The sequence below is a fragment of the Kogia breviceps genome, chromosome 9 (genome assembly GCF_026419965.1).
Source record: "Kogia breviceps isolate mKogBre1 chromosome 9, mKogBre1 haplotype 1, whole genome shotgun sequence".
Taxonomy (NCBI): domain Eukaryota; kingdom Metazoa; phylum Chordata; class Mammalia; order Artiodactyla; family Physeteridae; genus Kogia; species Kogia breviceps.
In genome coordinates, this window is record NC_081318.1 from 46,562,907 (window position 1) to 46,582,692 (window position 19,786).

A 19,786-nucleotide genomic window follows, 5' to 3' on the forward strand; every position below is an offset into this window, starting at 1 on the left:
GGCCTGCGTACCGCAAAAAAAAAAAAAAAAAAAAAAAAAAAAATCAAAGACAGGCATATTATTTTCCCTCTTGCCAAATCCAAAAGTGTGACTACCATCATAAATGAGAAACCTGGATCTTATTTAATTGACATTAATGCTCAAAGGGTTATAAAGATAAGATAAAATGATATTCAAAGGATATAAAATTTGAGGATATTTTCATCAAATAATGTAAATTAAAATAAATGTAAAAACATTAAAAATTTTAAATGTTATCGAATATCTTTAAGATTCAAAGGCAAAATACAAATTACAATGAATGCTAAAAGTTTGAGTCAAAATTATTTAAATAAAATCAGTTTAGAAAAATAAAACCCTTCACGGTTCTAGTGTCCAATGTCCATCGAGTCACCAATGTAACAAATGTGTCACATTTCACTCACATTATAGCAAGACCTATATAAAAAATTGTCTTAAAGTAATGTAAGTTATTTAACATTGCAAAATATTCTCCAGTTGCTACGTGCATCTGTTGTAAATACTGTGCCAAGCTGAGCACCCCCAGAACCAGAACCAGGAACTGAAACTCAAAGAGAAGCCAGGATGCCTGGCTGCACCAGGAACTGATACTTTTGTTATGCAAGAGTCCACCACATTTATGTTGTCTGAGAGGAAGGATGTGACCAGTTAATTGATTTGTCATTTTTGTTATCTAAGTACGTAGGCAGCTCAAATCGTCCTTGCACCCCAAAGCGGTGCCCACCTGAGTCAGGAACACAGAAGCCCTAAACCTTCCTTTGATGGACACAAGGCCGATGTGGAGGTCTGGAGCCTGAGGTGTGCTAGTCATGATAGTGGCTATCATGGGGTATTAAGGGGTATGGGTCACCCGCTGCCAGTGCGGATCCTTAGATGGCCAGGGACAGGACGGCTGTGTGTTCTTTAATACTTTATTTTTTTTTTTTGATGTGGTTTGTGCTATTCGGGTCCTTGAAAGCAGGAATGGGCACATTTTTTTCTGTAAAGGGTCAGAGAGTAAGTATTTTTGGCTTTGGTCTCTATTGCGATTACTGTACTCAATACCACTCTTGTAGTACAAAAGCAGCCAAGGACAAAATTCCTAAGTGAACGAGTGTGGACATGTTCTCATAGAACGTTATTTACCCAAACAGGCTGGATTTGGTCCAGTTGGCAGGCTAGCTAACTAACTCACTAACTAACACACTACCTAACTCGCTAACACACCAACTAACACACAGGGCCCTGGGCAGGGGCCTCTCTTACCTGAATCTAAAGGCAGCTTTGACTGTTCCAACTCTACAGTCCCATGAATTTAAGCATTTCTAAAGCAATGGATTCAAAAGAAATATGAAAGCTTTGTGTTCATCAGCCAGATGAGAATGCTGGTGGTCATGGTTTCATGACCTTGGGCAAATCTTTAACCCCTCTCAGCTTTGGTTTCTTCAACTATAAAGTGGTCACTTTGCTCTATCTAGCTCCCTCAGAGGACTGTTGAGAAAGTCAAAACAATGATGATGATAATGATGGTAACAATACTTTCCATTTGCAAAGTGCTTTATAGTTTTCCAAATTGTTTTCCATTTAACCCTTGTAAGAATCTCATGAGGTAATTAGTCTCAATCCCATTTTTACATGTATGGAAACCATGAGGCAGAGTAAGTAACTTGCTGAAGGACTCCAAACTGGTAACCAGCAGAAACCAAGTCTCAAAACCATGTATCTTTTTTTTTTTTTTTTTTTTTGCGGTACGCGGGCCTCTCACTGTTGTGGCCTCTCCCGTTGCAGAGCACAGGCTCTGGACGCGCAGGCCCAACGGCGATGGCTCACGGGCCCAGCTGCTCCGCGGCACGTGGGATCTTCCCGGACCGGGGCACGAACCCATGTGCCCTGCATCAGCAGGCGGACTCTCAACCACTGCGCCACCAGGGAGGCCCTCATCGAATCTTTATAAGCCCATGTTATAAAGAAGATGTGGTTTATATGTGCAATAGAATATTGCTCAGCCATTAAAAAGAATGAAATTTTGCCATTTGCAACAACATGGATGGATGTGGAGGGTATTATGCTAAGTGAAATAAGTCAGACAGAGAAAGACAAATACTTTATGATATCATTTATATGTGGGATCTAAAAAAATAGTACAAATGAACTTATTTACAAACCAGAAACAGTCATAGACATAGAAAACAAACGTATGGTTGCCAAAGTCGGGGGGAGAGATAAATCGAGAGTATGGGGTTAACAGATGCACACTATCATATGTAAAATAGATAAATAACAAGGATCTACTGTAGAGCACAGTAAAGATTCAATACCTTATAATAAACTATGGTGGAAAAGAATTTTAAAAGAATATATATATTTACATATATATATGTATGTATAACCAAATCACTTTGATGTACACCTGAAACTAAAACACTATTGTAAACCAATTAGACTTCAATTTTTAAAAGTTACTGAAAATAAGAAAAAAAAACAACCCATGTTACTATCGAGACTTAATTGGAACCCGAGGCCCAGGGTCATAGAGTAGGAGGCGGATTTGAGATTTGAATGCAGGTCTTTCTGTCTCCAGGGCCTGAGCTCTTAACACTCAGCTCTACCAACTCCTCCTCCTCCTCCTCCACCCCCCACTCCGATGTGGGCCTGGCCAGTCAACCTGGGGACAGAGCCAAAACTGAATGTCATGCTGGAGGGGTACCCTGCCAAAGGCAAGGGCAGGGCTGGGCCCGAGTAGGCAGCATGAACTCTCCAGGTGGGGGTAATTCAGCCCAGGCTAATTTTGTGCCCCAATGAAAGTAGTGTCCTTCATAACACAGCTACTGAGGCTTTTCACAAACTGGATACTTTTCCACTGGAAATACCCAAATAAGAATAATCACTGGTGGGTCTGTTAGGATTGGCGAGAAAAATTTCATATTAACCAAAAAAACTGAATGTGTGGGTGGCAGCTCCTCCTCCTCCTCTTCTTCTTCCCCTCCTCCTTCTTTTTTCATTTTTTTCTTTTTGAAAAAACGTATTTCATTCCACAGGTCTCATGCACCAGCTAGCATTACAGTCTGTTTTATAAACTTTTTCTCTGGGTCAACTCTATCAGACTGGCTGCTGCCCCTCATTCAAAGCAAACTGTCCATATGTCTGCCCTGAATGTTGAGTGTTCGTTCTGAAGCTTAAATTTAGTTTTGCTTTTAATGCAAATAAATCTGCAGATTAGATAGGAGGAAATTGCATCTCTAGGGGGCAGCCTAGAGGTTTTCTCTAGCTTGTTATGAAAACCCCACGTTTCATTATATCATGGATTTCTTACTAGTCCTTCTTTCCTAGCATTCCTTTCTTTCCTTTTCTTCTTTCTTTCACATGATTCCTTGAAATTCAGCTTTTCAGTTGTCAGGACTTACCATATCTATTACTACTTTTTTTATAGGTCACAACACTGCCAGAGTGAGCAAATCTAAATTGGAACAAGACAGAGTCTTCCTCAAAATGAGTTTGCACAGAAAGTATGCTAAGCCCAGGATGCAGGGGAAATCTCCTTGGAACCAAACAATGTCATGAGATCTTCAGGATCTAATCTGGCCTCCTCAAACCTGCTCTAAAAGGAAAGGTGCTGGATGGTAGAATGGAGAACTGCACCAACCTCCCTCCCAGGACCGTGGTTCTCTTGAACCTGAATGTGGTGTGTCACGTTTCATCATTAGGCCATTCCTTGAGCGTCCATCTGGTATATTGGACACATTGGGTAATTAGCAATAATGAGTAAGAACACGAGAGCAGACCAATTTAAAAAACCTCTACCTATTAGTCACATTTGCAAGTTACCAATTATCAAACACCAGCCAAATCCTGTCTATAATCAAGAATAATAAAACATCTATTGAGAAGGCGGACCTTTGAGATCATGATGTCAGAATTGGGTTGAACGACATGAATCCTGTCTATAATCAAGAATAATAAAACACCAATTGAGAAGGCAGACCTTTGAGATCATGATGTCAGAATTGGGTTGAACGACATGAGTCAGAATGGAAATTCACTGGGTCAATGGACAGAGTGAATAGTATAAGATAATAAAACTTGGAAGAGTCAGAACCAATGGGCTCAGACATAAAATAATCACGTGGTCAAAGCTGAATTTCAAGATTTCAAGACTTGGGCAAAATTGTTACTGGACTTAATAATGTTAAGTGGTCTGTAGGCTCCAAGTGTCGTGGACCATGTCTATTTTTACTTCCCATTGTACCTCTAGCACCAAAGAGCACTCAGCTTAGAGCAGGCATTCAGTAAGTATTTTGTACATTAATTAAGAAATGAATAAAGTGAAATTTGTTTTCTATCCTTTGTCACAAGTCTACCTCCCTTGGTCAAATATCTCCAAGGTGACTTGAGGAGTTTTATGGCCGCCCGGATGCCCCTAGTGGGCAGACCACGATGAACAGTGGCGTGTTCTTCAGGAATTCCTGTCTTGTTTTTCTGCTCTCCATCAAGCCTTAACTATGTTGAATTCTTTCCCTCAGAGCCAGTTCATTCCATTAACTTGTTTTGTTACTGGGTCAGTGAATGCAAATAAGTGTATTCAGCCCTTTTAACACATTTTCATTTTAATGCCATGGTTAAGCGTGAAACTTCGGTTAAGACTTTGGAGTCAGGCCTGGATTGGAATCTGCCACTTAATAGCTGTTAGACCTCGAGCAAGTCACTTAGAGTCTCTAAGGCTTAGTTTCCTCATCTGCAAATAAGAGATATAAATAGCATAATACCTACCGCAAAGCAACGTTGTGAGCACTAAATGAAACTATCTTGGTAAAGTGCCTGGCGTGGCGCCTATCATACAGAAAGCACACAGTTAATCAGCAGTTCTCAAAATGCGTTCCCAGACGCCAGCATCAGCATCCCTAGGAATCTGTTACAACTGCACATTCTTGGTCCCTCCCCAAACCTATTGAGTCAGAAACTCTGGGTGTGGGCCCAACAATCTTTGTTTTAATAAGATTTCTAGGTGATACTGACACAAGCTAAGTTTGAAAACCACTGCAGTAAATGCCAGTAGTAATAATAATAAGCTACTATTTATATCATAATACTGTATGGATATTATCATTGCTTTGACAGGGACCATGCAGAATACTTTAGTTCAGCTGTTTTCCAACCAAGTTCTGGGAAGCTTTGCGGCTCACAGAAAAATGTTGACGGGCAGATCCCAGACAAGGATCTAGGCTGTCCCCAGCTCTGCTCTGATGAGTAAGCTCCATTTTGTCAGTTTCATATACTTCAGTTCTATTCCATGTTAAGTGCTTGACACAAGAGTTCTGCTCTGAGATAAATCTTAAAAATCACTCCCTTGTCCAAAATGCCAGTGGGAGGGACATATATACACTACCAAATGTAAATTAGATAGCTAGTGGGAAGCTGCCGCATAGCAAAGGGACATCACCTCTGTGCTTTGTGACCACCTAGAGGGGTGGGATAGGGAGGGTGGGAGGGAGGGTGATGCAAGAGGGAAGAGATATGGGAACATATGTATATGTATAACTGATTCACTTTGTTGTAAAGGAGAAACTAACACACTATTGTAAAACAGTTATACTCCAATAAAGATGTTAAAAAAAAAAAAAAATGCCAGTGGGAATTGGGCCAGACTATGGGGGAGAAACGGGGGATAGGAAGATTTTCCCAGGCCTGCCCTGCATTCCAATCCAAACTGCACAAGTACTCATTGGGAACTGTGCTAGGTACCTTTTGTCATACATCATATCATTAAATCCTTACAAGGTGTTCTTTCCCCTCCTTTTCGAGGGAGAAAATAAAAATGCAAAGATGTTAAGGAAACATGTTCAAGGTCACACAGCTAGTGCAGCTGGGACTAGAAGCCAGATCACTGGATACTGAGATTGGTTTTCATTCTCCAAGAATGGCTGCTGGTCGTACTTGAGCAGATAACCTCTCCATGCAGGAGAATCACCCATGGGGGCACTGGATGAACTCTTGCAGGGATGTTCAGATCATACTTTTGGACTAACAAGTAGAAGGCAGCTGGTTTTTGTTCCACCATTTGCTCAGGACGAAGGCCTGGGACAACTGATTGGTTTCTTCCAAAGTGAGTCATGGTCACAAGGAATTAGAAAGTTCTAATGGGGCTTTTTTCCCTTTTAGAACTTTCCCTGTTCAGATGGGGCTTTTCCCTATTTGCTAAATCAGTCAGGCTGGGAAGATGACCTCAGCATACTGGATATGTAGGAAATGTGAGCTGAGAGTACAAGAATCTGAATCCCAACCCTATAACCATGTCAGCTCAACTATATGGTCCTAGGCAAGGCAAGCCTACCCCTTTGGGCCTTGGTCAAATGCCTAAATAAATGGCCAAACTTGTTATTTATCATCCAAGCTGGACTTTGAATTAGATGATATTGAGAGATCTTTGAGCATTTTGGAAAGATTCACTAGATAAATATTTTGTCATTAACTGCAATATTACTTATTCATTGATTAAGCCATTTCACAAATGTTTTTAAAACACTTATCATGTGCCAAGTGTTGTACCAGGTACTAAGAACACAACTGTGAACAAGACAGATGTGGTCCCAGCCTTCATGGAGCCTAGAGTTTGGTGGGAATGTGGAATCTCTGCTAATGGTCTGTCCTGTGTCTATCACATAGAAGTATTGTTAAGTATTTACCAGGTGCTAGGCATGATACAAAGTGCTGCACACAAATTATTTCACTTAATTCTCACTATAGTCCTACAAGGTAGGAATAATGATCTTCAAATTACAGAAGAGGAAACTAAGGTTCAGAAAGTTTACGTAACTTGCCAAAGGAGAGTTTCCTGTTCCTAAATGGCAGGATCTATCTGACTTCAAAGCCATGCTCTTAGTCTCTATCTCATAGGTATCTGTGTACATTTATACCCACATACAAGCACTATCTCCTTTACAGTGCCTGCAAGAGTATCCGGCCTATGGTGGCTTCTTAATAAACAGTTATTAAGTAAATATGCCCATGTGGCTCAAGCTAGAGATGGAGGTCACAGATGATGAGATGAATGAGGGTCGTGGGAACTGAGTGAGCTTTCTGAGAGGGAGGCAGGGAGGAGAGAAGACCCACCTAACGGCGGCCTGAGAGACAGGTATGAGCAGAGGGGATGTCCGAGATTGTTGTCCAAGCTGCCAAGAAGCTAGACAGCGCTAGAAACTGTCCATGCCAGGAGTTTTCAGGGTGTGATGGTGGTGGCTGTGGGACAAGGAAGAGAGGGCTGGCACTAACCATCTCTCCCAGCTGGCATCACAGAAGGATGTTACAGCCGTCAGTTGGGCCCTGGTCCATCACACAGACTGGAGGCTCTGTCTACCCCAGTGGTGTGGAAGAAGGTGACTCCCAGAGAAGGCTGCTGTGACAGTGTACGGGCTGCTTTCTGCCTGCTCTTCTGCCCCACCTGTTTCTCCAGAGTGGCAGTGTTCCATTAATGGCCAATTTGCTGGGCCGGGCATACAGAGATAATTTACCAGCAGTCTCTGAGTGCAGGACTGCGTTAAAAGGTAAGGACAGTTGGGACTTCCCTGGTGGCGCACTGGTTAAGATTCCGAGCTCCCAAGGCAGGGGGCCCAGGTTCGATCCCTGGTCAGGGAACTAGATCCCACGTGCCTGTTGCAACTAAGAGTTCACGTGCCACAACTAAGGAGCCAGTGAGCCACAACTAAGGAGCCCACATGCCGCAACTAAGGAGCCCGCCTGCTGCAACTAAGACCAGGAGCAACCAAATAAATAAATAAATAAATATTAAAATAAAATTGCACTCTCCTCTCTCCTGTTTAAAAAAAAAAAAAAAGGTGACGACAGTTGTTATCAGCTGCCTTGATAACAGGGCAACATTTGCCCCTCCCTTCATCACTTAAGCTGCTCAGCTTTAAATAACACCATTTTAGAAAAGTGTGTTGGGCTTCCCTGGTGGCGCAGTGGTTAAGAATCCGCCTGCCAATGCAGGAGACACAGGTTCAAGCCTTAGTCCAGGAAGATCCCACAAGCTGTGGAGCAAACCCGTGTACCACAACTACTGAGCCTGTGCTCTAGAGCCTGCGAGCCACAACTACTGAGCCCACAAGCCACAACTACTGAAACCCACACGCCTAGAGCCTGCACTCCGCAACGAGAAGCCACCACAATGAGAAGCCTGCGCACCACAACGAAGAATAGCCCCCACTCACCACAACTAGAGAAAGCCCGTGCACAGCAACAAAGACCCAATGCAGCCAAAAATAAATAAATTTTTTTTTTAATGTGTTAATTTGAAAGTCCCAATTATTGCTTGTTAAATTCAGGTTACTCAATATCCCTGGCTAAGAGTTTTTAGTTGATGGAGTCACATGATGGTGATATCACTGTTACCTTTTTGTTCAGGTCATAGCAGGGAACAAGCACTGAGGATCCAGGCATGCATAGAAAGAAGAACCCAAATATTGGAGGGTGACAGACCTGAGTTAAACCCGCAGGTGTTACTTCCTGTGGCGGGCTGACTCAGATGGCCCCCCCATCCTCCCCCCTTCTAGAATTCATGCCCTCGCTAGGCCAGCCCTCCCCTTGAGTGGGAGCAACTTCATTCTAGCCAACCAAATATAGCAAAGGTGATGAGATGTCACTTCTGAGATTAGGTGATAAGCGATTGTAGGCTCTGTCTCATTAGCAGACACTCTGTGCCTTCTCAGCCCACACACGTTGATGAAGTGAGCAACCACATAACACAGGCCCCCATGGCAAGGAGCTGACAGTGGCCTCCAGCCAGCAGGCAGCAAGGAATTAAGGCCCTCCGTCCAACAGCTAAAAAGGAATGGAATTCTGTCAACAACTGAGTGCCTTGGAAGTGGATCCTCACCTACTGAGCTATCAGATGAAACCCCAGCCCTGGCTGACACTGATGTCGGCCCATAAAAGACTCTGAAGCAGAGGACCCAGCTAAGATGTGCCCAGGTTCCTGAAGCACAGAAACTGTCAAATGTTAGAGGTGAGTTGTTTTAAGTTGCTACATTTGTGGCAATCTGTCACACAGCAACAGAACATTAAGACACTTCCCATCTGGGTGAATTTGGGCAGGTTACTTCTCTATAAACCTCAGTTTTCTCATCTGTCAAAAAGGCAGGGACAATAATACAAATGATAAAACGTCTGACTTTGGGGCATTAAATGAGAAAATGTGCCCCAAAGTGTGCAAATGTTGAAATCTCCTGAGTAAGGGATCTGGGCTTTGCCTGGGCTGGAGTTGGAGGAATGGGAATGAGTGGAGCGGTTGGAATTACTCAGGAGTGGGAAGGGCTTCCCTGTAGCCATGAGGCTTGGAGCACAGGGATCTAAAGACAGGATGTCAAGTGAAGACAAAGTTAGAGACAACCAGAGGAGCTCAGCCAGACAGAGCTGTAGACTCCAAGGAAAAGTGGGAAACAGTGCTAAGAATGAGATGGAGGGAGTCTTTTATATGGTGCCAGTGATGCCGATGAATGGGAAGAATAGATTAGGACACTGTGACTGTTTAAATACATGGCAGAGGGCTTCCCTGGTGGCGCAGTGGTTGAGAGTCCGCCTGCCGAGGCGGGGGACGCGGGTTCGTGCCCCGGTCCGGGAAGATCCCACATGCTGCGGAGCGGCTGGGCCCGTGAGCCATGGCCGCTGAGCCTGCACGTCCGGAGCCTGTGCTCCGCAACGGGAGAGGCTACAACAGTGAGAGGCCTGCGCACCGCAAAATAAATAAATAAATAAATAAATAAATACATGGCAGAAATTAATTCGTGTCAAGGGCACTGGAATCCAGGGCTTGGGTACCCACTGCACTTGGCTCCAGGCCCTCACCCTATCTTATTCATGGAACTCCTCTCCATACGGCCCAGGAATCCCAGAGGACCCCTTTCTGATGGTGATTCCCAAACCCTACATCAACCTTCTCTATCCATCTGCCTGCTCAGCATCTCCTCTTTGTATCTAATGGGCATCTGAAATTTAGCATGTCCAAATCTGAACTCCAGATTTCAAACTCGTTGTCTAGATTCTGCTCCAGCTGCAGCACTCCCGCTTTCGTCTTGCTCTGACACCTCTATAGGGAACTGGGACGATAGAAGAATAACCTTACAATACATATTGTGAAAGATACAAAAACGGAGATTTAAGTCAAAAGAGTAAAAAGCAAACAACTCCCTTTCTCTGTCCTGCTATCCACACTCCTCCCCCACCACATATGTTAGAATTGTTTTCGTATCAGAACCTATGGAGCTACCTGCACTCACCTGGCCATGACTTACCACCTTCCTGTTATTGATGAACAGATTGTTTCCTCCCCAGCCCCCATTTTTTTATTAAAAGCAACACTACAGTGAACATCCATGTCCATATGCACAATTATTTCTTCAGGATAGATTCTTAAAAGTGGGATGGTAAAGTCAAAGTGTTTACACATGAAATGTTTGGTGGAAACTGATGAAACGCTCTTTGAACGTGTCTGAGCCAATTTACACCCTCACCAACAGCATGTGACAATGCCTCTGCACCAATGCTGGACACTCTCAACCTTTTAAAAATTTGCCACGGGCTTCCCTGGTGGCGCAGTGGTTGAGAATCCGCCTGCCGATGCAGGGGATACGGGTTCGTGCCCCTGTCCGGGAAGATCCCACATGCCGCGGAGCGGCTGGGCCCGTGAGCCATGGCCGCTGAGCCTGCGCGTCCGGAGCCTGTGCCCCGCAACGGGAGAGGCCACAACAGTGAGAGGCCCGCGTACCACAAAAAAAAAAAAAAAAAAAAAAAAAAAAATTTGCCACGAATGAGGTCTTGCCTTAATTTGCAGTTTCCTGATGACTAGAGAGCTTGAACACATTTTCAAGTATTTATTGGCCATTTGCATTTGTTCTTCAGTGAATTGTCTCTCTGTAGCTTTGGTTCATTTTTCTATTGGGTTATTTATCCCAAATTACTACTGAAAAATCTGAGCACTGGAGAAATTAAGTTAACTTCTAAATTGGCTTGAAGTCTCACAACTAGTAAGCAGCTGAGCTGGGACTTAAGCTTGGCTCTGTTTCTTGAAAGTACAGGTCAGTTGTTCTGCTTTCTCACATACGGTCAGTGTTAACTAATGAATGAAAACATGAAGGCTGGAACTTCCCTGGCAGTCCAGTGGTTAAGACTCCGCACTTCAAATGCAGGGGAGCGCGGGTTTGATCCCTGGTCAGCTAACTAAGATCCCACATGCCATGTGGCCCACCCCCCCACCAAAAAAATTCCTAATTATTCTTAGCCTTCATCTCCTTAAAAAAACAAACAAACAAAAAACCTGAAGGCTGGCTATCACTGTCCTGCAGAAGCCTGGCCCTTCCTGCTTTTTTTGTTTTGTTTGTTTGTTTGTTTTTGCCGTACGCGGGCCTCTCACCGCCGTGGCCTCTCCCGCTGCAGAGCACACGCTCCGGACGCGCAGGCTCAGCGGCCATGGCTCACGGGCCCAGCCGCTCCGCGGCATGTGGGATCTTCCCAGACCAGGGCACGAACCCACGTGCCCTGCAGCGGCAGGCGGACTCTCAACCACTGCGCCACCAGGGAAGCCCCCTTCCTGCTTTTAACTGAAACATCCCAGCTGTATGATGCAGCTCCCTCCAGGGGCTGGGCCTCCATGAAGGCCCTGGGGAAGGCCATCAGGCTATCTGACTGACCACGACTGTTGAGCTGCACTGGCCCTGGCTGCCCATGCTACAGCATTTAGCTGGAGAGCAATTACATTGCCCCTCAAGACACAGGCAGCCAGAACTAAGTAGCAACCTCTGGTTTACAGCCATTTCCTCACTTGCCGATTAGGGCTAGACAGTCCTTGGCTTTGGGTGCAATTCATTCTCCAAAATCTAAACCTGATACGGCTCCCTGGATCTGGCAGAGCTCAGCTGGAAAGTGGGAGAGGGAATGAGCAAGCCGCTGCTGCCAACTCATCTGACATCATGCCAGGGCCACCCGACCATTGTCTGTGGCAGAACAAGGCCTTTCTTTGGCAGGGGTTTGCAGCCCGCCCTTCCGTGCCCGTCGGGAATCTGGCTACTTCTCAGCAGGCCCGAGAGCGTCTGAGTGCCCCAGGAATGCCTTCTCTATTTATAGAAGTCCTTTTCAGGGTTTCCACTGCCTGGCAGCCTGAACAGCATCCGTACCATGTTATACATTCTGCAGAGCACCAGCTGTGGGCGTGGTGGGAAAGATAATCTGGGGAGAGGAACCGGTGCTGTCAATAGGCAGCTGTTCAAATCCCCTAGCCTGGGGCCATCACAGACCAGCATGGGGGCAGACTCTTGCTGCAGTCAGCTGTGCTTAGTTTCACAGTGAGTCCAGGCAGCTCAGAGGTTTGATGTGACTAGCAGGTAATGAACCTGATCTTTTGTCACTCCAGACTCACTGATCCTCTTGGACAGTGATTCCAGTTGGGTCTTCGTAAACAAGTTGCTATGACTTGGGGGCTCCCTGAGGTCAACACAGACCCTACTGGAAGAAGATGCTACGTGGGGAACCTGGTCCCAATCAGAACGCAGTTCTGCCACCCAGTGGCCTGGCTTTGAGGAGGTGTCAGAGCTTTAATACGGTTCTCTCAACCCAAATGCCCTGTTCCTGTCTTTGGAAACAGCAGGGAAACGCCACTCAACCTTCTATGGGGTCTAAAGCGGAAGGGTCAAGTCTATGGCTGGAGTGACCATTCCTGGGAACCAAAGCCTGCTCCAGTAGTCACAGGGAGAAGGGCAGGCCTACAGTGGGAAAGCTTGTCTGTGCAGTACCGAGAAGGGAGGTGCAGTCCCAGGAAGGAGAACAGCAGGTGCCACAGAAATGAGCTTGTCAAACACACATGAGACACCACAAGGGCCACCCCAGAATATTTGGGAGGAATCTGAGGAGGGCTGAGAATCCCCAAAGTAAGTGTCAGAGCCAGAGAAACAAGAATTCGTGTCTGTAGTTGCGAGTCTCTCCTCACCCCAGGCGGGTGCTGTTTGGAGAAGATGGATGACATCACTAAATGTCCAGAGGTTGGGAAACAGAATTAGTCAGTCTGCCCAAGAGGATGAATTCCCTAGTTTCTGCCTGCTTGTGACATCACCGCTCCAAAGCATAGCCCACTGTGGTGCCAGATGAAAAGTTCTATTTCTAGAGGATTCACAAGAGTGCCATTGTCTTGATGACGAACTAACACACCAAGGCCATTGTATTTCCCAGCAGCTGCTATGCCCGACCGTCCCCGGGAGAGGGGCTCTAAGCAGCGAGTAGCATACCGAACTCGGTGTTTATTGTCTTTTGTCAAAATCCTGTCCGGGATCACCACCGCTAGCTTCCAAATGGAATTTTCAAGAGCACGTGGCCAGTTTTGTTTGTGCTTTTCCAGAGCTGACGAGCACAGGGTCAGAGTAAGGCTTGAAGGGCACCTCAGGGAATAAGCTTTCATGCATTAAGCAAAGGTTTGGTCAGAGTTCTAAAGAGACTGGACCACGTGGATGGCTTGGATGAGTTCATTAGCATTGAGCAAGATGATGGCTCTGGCTTGCTTACAGATAACAGATCTTTTTCAAAAGCTTGGGAGGTATAGGCGGAGAAGGTGCTTCCCGCCTGCCACAAGAAGGACGCTGGTTTGTGTATCCTGCACAACGAGAGCTTTACACGAAGTCACTCATATTATCTCACTAAGCCCTTATTGTAACCAGTTACAGGAGTTGCTGAGGAGCTGGCCAGAGCCAGAAATAGTCTTTGAAGGAAGGAGGTGGATAGTTTAGCTCTGTCACCAAGTATCACCCACTCCGCAGCGAAATCACCAGTTTTAATGGCACTGTACAAGCCAGCTAGTAAATGGCACGGGTTAAACAACAGTCACTTTCCATGCAGGGGTTTTCCTCTGAGCTAAGGCCGCTTGCAAATATGAAGGACATGCTTCTGAAGTAGTAGTGTTGTCTAGTAAAGAAGTTCATTATATCCTCATGTTTAATTTAGATGAACTTTGAATTCTAAAGGGCTCAATGTCAGGCGAGCTGGGAGAGGAGGGGATGGAAGGAGTGTGGGTGTGGTGTGTAGTTCGTGTCCCTTCAGTTGCTAGATTTCCATTTCTGATAACTGGGATTGCTGGAGTCAGTTGTTAGATCAGACACTTTCCAGACCTGTTTTAAAGTTGATTCTCCACAGGAGTTTGTCTTTTTAGAGCCCCTTGCAGCCCAAGGCTCAAAGTGGCCCATAACATTTCTAAGCAGGAGAAACTCAAGATTTAAAAGACCAAGGCCATGTGGGAAGCAAGACTCCCATCCAAGACCCCCACCTTTCTTCATCACCATGTGACATTATCCCTTTCTCTTTCCGAGCCTGTGCAGCGTCATGCTCCTTGGAGAATTTGTATGTTCAAGGGTTTGGTTTTGACTCACCTTTTCTGCTCTCCTTCCTCGCATCCCAGCATCGTTTGGAAAATGGAAAAGCACCGCTCCCGGGATTTAGCAACCTCTCCCTGGAGCCACTCACCAGCAAGCCCACACTTGCACGCACGACCCATGGGGTCCCAACCGTGACAGATCTGTGTGATGACACTTGAGATCTCAGAAGCAGGGAAAGTAGGTTTGGAGCACTAACATTTCTTACGGGATATGATGGGGCCACCTTTTCTTTTCCTGCACTGGTGGAGGAAACAACTGCAGAGATCATCCAAACAAGCAGTTGAGACTCAAAGTGAATGGAATTTGTCTTTGAAATGTGTTCTCCAATTCCCATGCACACCTGCATGATACTGTACCAAGACAAGGCTGAGAATTCCGCGGCGGTGATAGGGTTACTGAGGGCGTGTGTTAGTGCCTCAGCAGGGACGTGGGGAAGGAAAGGGCTGGAAGGCAGGCTGGAAGGGTGTTCTCACGGTTGGTTCGGGGAGATACACAGACTGAAGTCGTCGGGGTGTGCTGTGGCTCTACCGCGCGGCTCCAGGTCTGAGTGGGTGTGACAACAGCTTCCTTTTGGTTTTCAGGGACTAGCCTGACTGCAGAGTGAATTTTTGCTCCCGGTTATTTCAGAGTAAGCTTGAGTAAAAGCCGCTTCATCATGAGGAGTCTGTAAGAGCCTCTTCTGTTCTCAGAAGAGTCTGTAATGGCCTTGTTCAGGGGGGCAAGACCTACAGGAAGAAGGGTCCAGATAGGGGAGCACGCTGGCTGTCTCCACAGCCTTGCCCTGCCTCAGGATCCTCTGATTTTACCAATCACTAAATTATTTCAACAAATCTGTTGCTCTGGTTCTTTTAGGGCATTTTCAAATCTTTGCAACCACATGGATACTGGGAAAAAAATGTGTCAGTGATCATCCTGATCCATTCAGCATGGCCAGCCTGGTCACAGGCAAGGCAAAGAGCTGATGAGACTGAATGAGGAGTTTTCTTCATTCCATCCTGTGCACGGGCAACCATGCAGACCAGCAGTGTTCACTGCATCAGGGCCTCTGTGATGCGGAGCAAAAAGGACCAGGGATTTCATTAAAAGTTAAGACCAATGCTGATGACACTCTTTGGAGGAGAGCAGGTAAGAGGGCTCTGAAACCACACTGCCTTGGTTTGAATCTCAGCTCCAGCACCTCCCAGCTGTGTGATCTTATGAAAATTACTTAATGTCTCTGGACCTCAGTTTCCTCATCTATAAAAGGGGGATATTAGGGGAAAGGGAAGTATTGGGGAGTTTAGGATTAGCAGATGCAAACTATTATATATAGCATGGATAAACAACAGGGTCTTACTGTACAGCACAGGGAACTATATTCAATATTCTGTGATAAACCATAATGGAAAAGAATATGAAAAAGAATATATATATGTATAACCGAGTCACTCTGCTGTACAGCAGAAATTAAACACAACATTGTAAATCAACTATACTCGAATAAAATTAAAAAAACACAAACCTTGAGATATAGAAAAGATTTTAAAAAGGGGGGGTATCAATCATAACATCTACCTTTTGTTGGGAGCATTGCAGGAGTCAAAAGGAGTTTAGTACAGTGCCTGGTACTTAGAAAGGGCTTTATAAATGTGTGTTTTTAAAAAATTATTGCATGTTAACAGTGCACACAGCTGGGGTATATTCACTCAGCACTGTTTGCTTCATGGCAAAATGAATGAAACCTCCTCAGGCTGTTCCACACTTGCAAAGAATGCAAAGCAACACTGGGGGGCAGGGTAACCTTGGATCTTGTCCACACTCATCAGAATCAAAAACCATCATTTTGAAACTTAACAGTAGTAGCAAGACTGCTGTTAAGCCACTGTTAAAATGTTTCTTGGGGGAGTAGGGGCTTCCATTATGCTTGTGACATGTTTACTGTTCTTTTCACCAATATCCCTGCTCAGGGAGTGTGTCCCAGGCTCAGCCAAACCACCCAGCAAAGGACAACTGTCAATCCCATGACTGTGACATGGGTTAGACCTAATTCAGTAGAAAGAATAAAAACCCTGAACAGGGCTTCCCTGGTGGTGCAGTGGTTGAGAGTCCGCCTGCCAATGCAGGGGCCACGGGTTCGTGCCCCGGTCCGGGAAGATCCCACATGCCGCGGAGCGGCTAGGCCCGTGAGCCATGGCCACTGAGCCTGCGCATCCGGAGCCTGTGCTCCGCAACGGGAGAGGCCACAACAGTGAGAGGCCCGCGTACCACAAAAAAAAAAAAAAAACCCTGAACAGAAGGGGCAACACAGAGAGAGGGGAGGAAAGGCCTTCCTGTTCCTTTTTGGGCCCAAAGGAAACCCTGAGGCAACTCTGGGAGCTGCTGGGAACTCCCAAGGCTGCCTCCAGTTTGGGCTTCGGCCTGCGGTGGTCTATGACACCCGTGGCCATCACCATGTTGTCACCACTGCATCTTGTGCCCTGGAGCCCCCAGGAGTGTCGACCAGTTTTTAGGGGCTCCCAAATACCTCACTTCTGGCCAGATATCCTACAGACGCTCAAATCCTTCCCCACCCACCCCTGATCTGTGTAGGCCTCAGGCAGACTGATTTCAGCCAAGTAGAAACCTGTGGTCCCAGCACCGCCCGCAGCACCCTGAATTTGGGTTGGAAGTCACAGGGCTTCGCAAAGCCTTGCCGGCTGATCATCAGAAAGTCCCGGGCTGCCTTGGAACACAGAGCAACCTTTCACCTTGCTCAGAGCAAAATGAAATGTGCCACCCATCTCCTCCTTGGCATTTCCCCAGCCCTTCTCAGAGTGAGCTAAATGCCACGGTTCATCGATCGGTCAATAAGTCATGTTTATTGAGCTGACAGTGTGTACATACGGGGGGGTGTGGGAGCTGCAGAGAAAGATGGATGAGAAGGGAAGAAAACCAACCAGAGTCAAATGTTAGGGCTTATGTATAAAGAAGGGACTCTACACCTTCGTCTCCTATGCACAGCTGGGCTGCTCGCTCCTTTCATGCCACTCTGGGGGTCTGCTAGCACGCCTCTCCCAAAGGCTCCACAAGGAAATGAGCAAAAGGCTACCCAGCACTAGAAAGCCCTTTCCTTATGCAGTGCTGACCTCTAGAGGCTTCCAATTAAAAAGCATCCCAAAGGACCAACTTCGTTTTACTGTAGGTTTTAAAATCCCTCATCGTTGCCATATTTTCCTGGGAAACAAAGAGGAGAAAAATCTCTCTGCTCCTTTAAATGTTGCCTAATAGGAAATGCCTACTTTATTCTTTGGCTCCCTAATTACAGCCTGCTCAGAGTTTTAGAAATGTCATTGTTTTTTAATCCAAAAAAGGGAAAAAAGTAGGTCAAAGATCGGGAAAGTATTTCAAAGTTAGTATTTGCCCACTATGAAACCAAGAGGAAAAGCACTGTGCCAGCTATTTTGGGACACATTTCTTGAGTTTTCAAAGTACCAGATGGCCAGGCCCGCCAAGGGAGGAAGGCAAGTTTGCTCCTCACCCCGCCCCTCACCCTGATTCAGCAGGAGAGCATGGGGTGGGGAGGGGGTACTACCTGCCAGCCCCTCCTGCACACACGCAGCCAGCCCACTGGCTCCAGCCCCGCGGCAGGGTCCGACCACTGGGTAGTGGGTTTTGTTCTGCTTACTTTGTTTTATTTCAATCCGTTCACATCCGCAGTGAACACTAGGGACAATGGGGTATCCCACCTGGCCTGACTTTACTATGAAAACCAGACTCGTTTCTAAAGGAAACGAGACTATGTGTTACGTCCCTAAGCAAAACACCCCAAATATTCCTATTTTGTGGTAGTTTTTAATCCTGTATTCTTGATCACAGAAAGAAGGGACATGTAGGAAGGCAGGAGAAAGTATCCAGGGATGTCAGCACTGGAGCTAATATACACCCACTATTTTGGCTGGGATCTTTATTTCTTTTCTTTTTATTAGGGTTTACTTTTTACAGTAGTTTTAGGGTCACAGCAATTTTGAGCAGAAGATAAAGAGATTTCCCATTTAGCCCCAGTCCACACACATGCATCTCCCATTTCAACACCCCCCATGTAGTGATGCATCTGTTACAACTGATGAGCCTACAATGACACATCTTATCACCCAGAGTCCATAACTTAACATTATAGTTCACACCTGGTGTTGTACATCCTATGGGTTTGGACAAATTTATATGTGTTCACCATTACAGTATCACGTAGAGTAGTTTCCCTACTAAAAAGCCCTGAAAATCCTCTGTGCTCCGTCTATTAATCCCTCTCTTTTGGGGTCTTTATTTCTAAAAGGGACCTTCGAGAAGATAGGTCAATGTCAGTCGCCCAGCCCTCGTTTCCTGAGACAGTATTATCCTTATAAACTTTGCTTCCCATCTGCCCTAATCTTACTAGCCAAGATACATTCCTACAATGCCAGTGCCCGGAGGGAACTTGGAAATGAGTCCACACTCTTATTTTTACAGATGAGGAAACAAGAGATGGGGTAGGGGGGCGAGGGGGAGCTGGTGACAAGACTGTGATCACACAGCCAGTCAGGGAGGAGACTGGGCTAGAACCTTGTCCCCCGGGAACCAATCTGAGAAAGTTTCACTGCAAAAGGGAAAGTGGCTCTTTCCAACACCAGTCCCTGCACACAGATAGAGGAGCCAGGTTACATTTTTAAAAGTCTGTTTCAAATTCTTTGCCCATTTAGGTTGTTACATAACATTGAGCCGAGCTCCCTGTGCTATACAGTAAGTCCTTGTTGGTTATCCATTTTAAATACAGCAGAGTGTACAACAGAAACGAACACAACACTGTTAATCAACTATACTCCAATATAAAATACAAAGTTAAAAAAAAAAGTCTATTTGTGAGAGTGCTCAACTAACAGTAACAAAGGAGTTCTGTTGTAAGAAAGCCTTTGTCTGGGGGAGGCCACGTCACCGCCCGCTGAGGTCAGAATCTTACACTAAGTGAGGTCTGGAATGCTTGCACACAGCCGACCACTCAGTACAATCTCTGACAACACCTATGTCGAAAACGAAGAAGCACGAGTTAAGTTACCTGAAATACACACAAGAGCCTCTAGGCTGTGCCTATTAAGGCACTCCCAAATCTAATTTAACAATCTATGGAGACCTATTCATTTGGGGAAAGAAAATTGCTCTTGATCAAATAATGGGACTTACCACCAACTTCCAGACTTGTTTTTTATTATTTTGTTTTTGCGGTATGCGGGCCTCTCGCTGTCGTGGCCTCTCCCGTTGCGGAGCACAGGCTCTGGACGCGCAGGCTCAGCGGCCATGGCTCACGGGCCCAGCCGCTCCGCGGCACGTGGGATCCTCCCGGACCGGGGCAAGAACCCGTGTCCCCTGCATCGGCAGGCGGACTCTCAACCACT